We start from the raw sequence: 8,033 nt of genomic DNA, 5'->3' as shown, positions 1-8,033 counted from the left end.
AGGTTTTGGCACAGTGTCCTCTGGTATCCTTATATCCTCAAAGATAAAGTAGGTCTCCTGGCTCTTCTGTCTTTGAGAGCAGTGGTCCTATGGAATCCTGTCAAGCAGATCCCTGAACAAGCCAAAATTTGACCAGTTCCAAACTGGCCATAAACCTGTTTCTGAGTAATGGATTTAGCAGACTGCCTCCCTCAGTTGGCTCACTGAATACTTTTGTCAGGAAGTTATTTCTGACACATTCCAAAATTCTCCCATATTACTTGCACTGACTCAAGTTTCCCTTCCAGTAGACACTGGATCAGTCTAAGTCCTCTGTAAGTCCCTAACCATAACCTCTGAACTCATTAGTCACTTGTTCCAAAGTAAGGGCTAGGTCATCCTCCCTCTCAATTAGATTGTGGGACCTGTTGGCAAACATGCTCTTGCCCTACTTTGTCAGATGGACACCTTCTCTCCCCAGCATTTTTCACTCCTCCAGGAAGGCCCATAAAATCCAGTGCCTCTCCTGTAACATCAGCTGCACAACTGGAGGCTGTCCAGCATCCCATCCTACGTGACTGGCATGACCAAAAAGAGTACCTCTAATGCTTTTCTATCCTAGCCCCCAAAGCCCTGTGACACAGAATCATAGAACTACAGAATCACAGAATACTTTGGATTTGAAGGGACCTTCAAAGGTTATCTAGTCTGACGTCTTGTACATCTTCAAATAGATCAGGTTGCTCAAAGTCCCAAAGTCCAACCTGACCTGGAATGTTTCCAGGGATGGGGCATCTACTCCCTCTCTGGGCAACCTGTTCCAATGTTTCACCACTTTCATTTTAAAAATTTCTTTATTGTATCTAGACTAAGTCTCCTCTCTATTACTTTTTAAACCATCACCCTTTATTCTATCACAACAGGCCCTGCTAAAATGTGTTTGAACCCATCTTTCTATAAGCTCCCTTTAAGTACTGAAAAGCTCCAATAATGTCCTCCTGGAGCCTTCTCCAGGGTGAACAACCCCAATTCCTTCAGCCTTCCTTCATAGGAGAGGTGTTCCATCCCTCTGATTATTTTTATGTCCCTCCTCTGGACCTGCTCCAACTGACACATGTCTTTCTTGTGCTGAGGATTCCAGAGCAATACAGAGCACTCCAGATGGAGTCTCGCCAGAGCAGCAGAGGGGCAATTAAAATTTGTAGGTTCACCTTGATTAGGCAGTCTGTAGCAGACACGAACCACAAGGTTCTGTTTGTTGTCTCAGTTTTTAGTTCTTACCCATAAGCTTTCAACCTGCTTGTGGCTATTCCTCAGAGACACACTCAAGGTCTTCCCCAGCAATATCAATGGTTCTGGTGGACAAGCAGCAAAGTAACAGCTTAAGTGCCAGAAGAGCCTTAGCAGTCTCCCCACAGCATACTGGATACAAGCCCACGATAAGCTATGCTACTATCAACGCTAAATGGATATTGAGTCACATAATTAGGAAGTCACACAAAAAACCACGCACCAATATTAATACACTTAGCTTAATTATTCCCACAGAAATCAATTCTATTCTAGGGCCTCAGTGACACATTAGCTCCACTCAGGAGTACTTCAAAATCAGCCAAGGGATTCAATGTTTTGACACCTCTCCAGGTTCTGGTCCTTACATTGCTCTGCTCTTTTGAGAGTGCAGGTAAATTATTTCCTCCATCTCTTTCAGACCGCCTGACAGTATCCCAGCACAACACTTGCATGAAAGGTTTCCTTGAATACATGGCGATCATTTAATCAGCATTTTCTGTATCACCACACAATTCTTATGGGAATAGCCACCTCAAAGAAACCCATTTGTAAACCTAGGCTTTAACATACCTGAATGCAAGTGAAGCATATAGGTCAGCTCCGTTCAAAAGGTACAAGTGCTTCATGGGAATCTTTCTAAAACCTGACTGACTTTTGAGGTGAGATCTACCTTCCCTCATCCTCACCTCTTGCTGGTATCTATGGGAAAGTGTTCTAGGTAGAAAACAGATGGGTCACAAGTAAGCTGCTGAGTTCAAACCATGTCCTTAATCTGGATGATTAGGTGACCCAGATTCTAGGCAAGCTGCGTCACTAGCACAGTCCAAGGGCAGTTAAATGCTCCTACAGCACCGTCTCTGTGACTTGAAAGTTACTTTGCAAGGATGAATGGTGGGTATTTCTGCCCAGCTCTCCTAATGTTGTATCATATTAATCACATTAATTAAAGGTGCACCAAAACTCGGTGTGAGCTTTCACAGCATAGTATTTTGGACCTTTAAATATATCCTGGTTGCAGTTAGAACAGCACTAATTCTGTTCAGGGATTTCACTTTCCAGCTCAGTCTCTGCTCAGTGACGGCACTTGCTGAAGGTAGCAGCGTATTTGTGCAGGCAGTGTCTGCTTCTAAAAGTGATAACACTTGATGTTGACAGTTACTGCCAGGGGTTGGGGTGCAGAAAGGCTCTGGCTTGTGCTTGCTCCTGTGCAGACCAAGGTCACTGCTCAATCCTGTGTGCCACGGTGGGGGTGCAGTAAGTGAGAGGCTGCAGCTGTGGGGAGGAGCGGACAGGACAGGTGACCCTGAACTGACCAGCAAGGTGCTCCATCCCATAGACGTCATATTCGGTATAAAGCTGGGGGATCACAAGGGTCAAGCTCTCTTCTTCAATGGCCAGCATCTGAGGAGGATTCTGTCTGTTCTGCCTTCAATCCCAGGCCGTGCATTCCTGAATCCAGTTCCAGAATCCAGCTCCCAAATCTGGTTGCCATCTGCCACCGAGTCCAGTCTGGGACTTCCCCAGTGTCTGCCCACAGCATCAGTGGTGATGTGGTTCAGTGTTAGTTTTGTATGTATTTGTATATATTTCATTCTACTGTTACTATTTTCATTACAACAGTTTCAGTTTTCTTTTCCAATCCATAAGTCTCTCTCCCTTCTTCCCTTTCTCTTCCACTTTGGGAAGGGAGATGGGTTATAGAAAGCGTCTGTCATTCATCCATGGCTGGCTGAGCCCTAGCCCTTGACAAAAGAATACAGAATTTAACTAAATAAACATCTATGATGGTATTCCAGTTCCAGGCGTAGAAGTTTATGTTTAGATCCAACCAACTTGAGGATGAAGTGATTCAAAACCTGTAAAGCTGTTCCTTCTTCCAGGAAAGGAAAAGACAAGACACTCCTAATGAAATGCAGCCCTGCTGAATCTTATTAATTCATTTTACACTGAATTTTAAAAGCAATGCTCTAGATATCTAGCAAAATGGTTTATAATTCAGCCAAAATCTTTTAAGTGAAGATGTCTCTATATATTTCACACTCAAATATGTAATTTCCTGCCCCAATGTGCAAATATTTTGAGAAAGAACTTGCCATAAAATTCAAGTTAGGAAGACCTCAGTTCATAAGGGCTATGCTGATGCCAGTAAATTAAACAGTGCCAGAGAATGCTCCCAAGCACTAGTAATTGCTTATATATACTATTAAATCACTAAAACAGTCTCTGGAATGGTTTGGCCCAAGTTAACTAATATGCTACCAAATAATACTCAAGACAAAGTCAAGGAGCTAGCAAGGGCTAGGAGTTAGCTTGGATAATTTGGATATGGCCACACTGCTCTGAAAAGTAAGAAAGTTTAACAGTATGAGCATTGACCATTCTGGTGCCAGCTGGCCTCAGTGTCAAAGAACAGTCCAAGGCACAGTTCATCTACTGTAAAGGCACAGCCAAGGAATATAAACCAGCAAAGCAGGGATGAATGCAGTCTTACCTCACCAGTGCTACTCCTGGTAGTCTTATAGAATGATTACCCGTGCTTGTAGGTGTTCTTTGCAGAGAAAGAAAACAGCCTGCATTACGGAATCTTTAGTATAACCACAGTGGAATAAGCAGGAGAAATTTACGCTATTTTGGTTTCTGCTGGGTCTGTGATCCAGGTTTAACAAAGGAAGCAGAGAGTGCACCAAGCACAAATGACTTCTTAAGCAGCCCTTCATGAAGTCCCAGCTCAGCAATCAGCATCAGAGAGCAAAGGGATTTTCCTACCTCTTCTTTTTCTCTCCTTGGCTCTGGACTTGGGAGTCAAGGAAAAAGAAACAGACAAGGAAAGGAGGAACAAAACCATCACCCCCAGCCAGAGAAAAGACAACATAATGCAGCTCTCTGAATCAGACATGGAGTGTGTTATCTTTTGCTTTTGTGTCCTGTCTCATTACACAGTTCTGAGAAGCAGTATAAATCTCTCCTGCCTCTTCCACAACATGTATCTGCAGTACGGAGGAAGCTTGTTGCTTCACAGGATGAAAGCCCAGGGAAAAGGGAAAGTAGAAAGAGCAGGAGAAAATCTGTAGAGGCATGCACACTGGAAGAAGAGAAGATGATTATCTAGGGGAAGGGGTCACAAAAATAAAGGGATGATCTTCACTGTTACTGTGAGCAAAGAGCGTTCCCACCGGGGTGGGGTATCTTGCTGCTGGCTAGATCCCGTGGTTTACTTCAGCTGTCCTCTACACCGTCTTAGCACTTACGAAGACACAATGTACAAATTACCTTTCCACATGTGATGTCAAACAAAACTAACCGCAGGCATGCAAACACTGTTTTCTGAGACAGTGTATTTTCCATAAAAAAAATCAGATGGGGTGAGGAAATAGCTGAAGAAGGAATAAATGACATACCAAGTTGATGTTAATTAAGAAGCAACTATTTTCACTTTCCGCTCTTTAACTGCTCCTTGTATAAGAGCTATCAAAAGGAAAGTAAAAACTTCATTTTCTTCTGAAAGACTGCATTTACAGCACAGTGAGAGATAAAGAAATTAGGTTGTAAACTTGGAGTGGGAGTTGAGACAAAACCCTGCTTTGAATTACAACAGTACAGATAAGAAAAAATAAAAAATGGTACTGAATCATTTCTTTATTAAAATGGAGAATAGTTAATAGCGGAAAGCCTCAGGGTTTGATAGTTACACTACTGTTGTTCGAACCTACTCTTCAATGATCTAGAAGATTAATTAAACACAAAAAAATTGCTAATCAATTACTTAGATTATTTATTAAGATGGGAAGACTTCGACAGATTTCAGCAGAATATAATTAAAAAGTTTCAAGGTGGTGCAAATCAAGAGAAATCAGACAGGTTTTGCACAAGTTCTGTGTCGTTCCCTGAAAACTCAAGAACTGACCCATAAAGCACCATGAGAGCATCAGCTCAGTACCTAGCAACAGTTTGGAAAGCTGAGAAAATGCTTAGTCACATTCAGAACACAGGATATGGAAGGAGGACACAGAATTTACAATTTGCCTCTCCAGTAAAATACTGAATTTGCTTAACTTCCTTAAAAGAAACCTTTCAGAGGAAAGCAATAATGATAAAAGCATACAAGCAGTATATGAAGGACTGAGGTTTTCTGATGATTCTTTCTCACGCAAGACCCTTTCTACTTGTCAATGCACTAAGTCTTCCCAGGACCATGTCCTCCTTTCCTGGGACCCTGACTTTCCCAGAACTGCATCCAGAAAGAAATGAAGTCCCCACTGAAAGCTCCCATATTTGTCCTAGGAGGGACAGAGATTGGCTAAGTATGGTGAAGGACAATTTTCTCTGTGAAGGAACTAGACTCTCTTCAGTGTATTCAACAAGAAGTAAAATTCCCTGGAGTTGTATAACTTTCTAAGTGAGCTTTCTCTGATGAACACATTAGGGTTCCCTAGCACCCATTCATTACGATGAAGGACAGAGGGGAAGAGTGGGATCACAGAGGCTCAACATCACCCAAGTATCTTCAAAGGACTTCAGGTCTGCTGCTCAGCACCACAGTCCATGAGGAGAATGCAAACAAAATAACATAGTAGATGCTCCATAGCAGGATAGGATTCTGTTAAACAGCCACTTTATTGCATCTTTTATGAGTGTAGGCACCACTCACAAACTCAAACTGATGGATTATATCCTAAATGGGGTCAGAAAAAGTACAGAACAATTAGTGATTATTAGTCTGGCACTGCCCTTTGACTCATGTATTAATCTTAGAGCAGGGGCAACACTCAACGATACTGAAAAACACCACACGCTTCAAAGGAAAATCCTTCCTGTATATAATAAAATTCTGAAATACACTAATATATTAGTAAACTAAATAGTGAAGCAAAATTATAAAGAACACTTGGTATTTAGATCAATTGAAATAGCATTGATAGTGGTATCTGTGAGATTAGAGTCATGAGGACACTAATTCTCATCCTTAAAAACAGAAGCTGATTGCCAGCAGGGATTATGAAAGAATTCCCTCTCTTTGTCTCAGAGTACATCTACCAGAGTACATCTGGTGGGTGCTGATTATCTTCCTATAAAACATTTTAAGAAAGAATAATCCAATTTATTATCATTGGAGAAGCCAAACTGGAGAAGTCAATGATCTTCCATTATGGTAGGACAACTCTTCTGAATAGTCCAATAATTCAGGCAGTGAATAAAATAATCATAGATGCTTGTATGTGCTCTTCTTTCCCTCTCTCTCACCCTCACCTAGAACAGTTCAAAAGGTAAAAGACATGTCTTCATTTTCACAGATTCTTTACTGTGGATACATTTTCCTGGCAGAGATATTGCAAAAATCTATTCTAGGTCAATGACTTCCACAGTCGGGATCATTCAAAGTGTTCATATGGCTCAATGGAGAAAAATAAATCACTAAGTACTGATATTATGCAAGCTCCCTGAAGAGGTATTGACTGCATTTATTGCAAAGTATTAAGATGTAGCTTTAATGTCATTCTGTTCCTGAATATCCTTTCTTTGCAACTGATCTCACATAAAAAAATATCACTGCTCCAAAAAGTAGTATGAATTTTGGCTAGATTAAGGAAAAAATGATTGAGTAATACGTAAAGCTGTGGGTTATAAGAGTGAAGCAATGCCAGCAAAATGCGCACAAATCTGTTTGTACAGGACGCCAGGCAGAAAAAAGGTACACACAGTTTCTGCTATGCTCACAGAGGCAACTATGCTATTAAAGCAGTTCTATAAAATCCATTAAACAGACATGAAATAGCAGACATGATGTGCTGGTTTTGGCTGGGATAGAGTTAATTTTCTCCATAGCAGCCAGTAAGGGGCTCTGTTTCGGATTTGTGCTGAAAACAGTGTTGGTAACAGAGGGATGTTTTAGTTACTGCTGAGCAGCGCTGACACAGAGTCAAGGCCTTTACTGCTCCTCACCCCACCCCACCAGCGAGTAAGCTGGGAGCGCATGAGAAGTTGGGAGGGAACACAGCTGGGACAGCTGACCCCAACTGACCAAAGGGGTATTTCACATCATATGACGTCACGCTCAGCATATAAAGAGGAAAGAGGTGGAAATTTGGACTGATGGCATTTGTCTTTCCAAGTTAACTGTTAGACGTGATGGAGCCCTGCTTTCCTGGAGATGGCTGAACACCTGCCTGACAATAGCAAGTGGTGAATGAATTCCTTGTTTTGCTTTGTTTGCATGGGCAGCTTTTGCTTTACCTGTTAAACTGTCTGTAACCCAACTCATGAGTTTCCTCACTTTTATGCGATTCCCTTCCCCATCCCACTGTGAGGGGAAGTGAGTGAGTGACTGAGTGAGGCTTAGTTTCTAATTCACAGCACATGTGAGTAAGTATGTATGTGATTTCTCCTGTGAAAGAAGGATTCATGAAGTTGCCTTGACTTGAATTAGGTGGTGTGCGCGATTGTACATTGCCTACACCTTCATAGTTCAGCTGGGACATCCACCACAGCAACAGCAGAAGGTATTTATTTAGCAACAACCTTTTCCACTGCTCCTGCCTCCCACAGTGACACGGAACATTAATGGCAGCTATCACAGGAAGGGTGCACTGAAAGGTCAGTAGCACCGCTCCCTGCACTGCCAACAGGCAGCAGCTCATGGCTGGGAGCAAGTGAGAGATTTTCCCCCAGAAGATCCTCTTATGTGGTTCCTAAGGTCCTGGAGGAGTTCAGGGGCAGAGATAAGCACTGTCTGCCAAACAGGGTGGAGACGAGGGATTTCTCCA

General features: G+C 42.3%; 1 protein-coding gene across 1 annotated transcript in view; it reads right to left on the bottom strand.

Moving 5' to 3' along the window:
• Positions 1-8,033, bottom strand: part of LOC104494414 (neurabin-1-like) — a gene marked incomplete at its 3' end in the record, with an annotated part of 61,728 nt that overhangs the window by 40,763 nt on the left and 12,932 nt on the right. The gene's annotated exons all lie outside the window — the stretch shown is intronic.

Source organism: Buceros rhinoceros, unplaced genomic scaffold, assembly GCF_000710305.1.
Source record: "Buceros rhinoceros silvestris isolate BGI_N320 unplaced genomic scaffold, ASM71030v1 scaffold18925, whole genome shotgun sequence".
Lineage (NCBI taxonomy): Eukaryota > Metazoa > Chordata > Aves > Bucerotiformes > Bucerotidae > Buceros > Buceros rhinoceros.
This window is presented reverse-complemented; position numbering and strand designations above follow the sequence as displayed.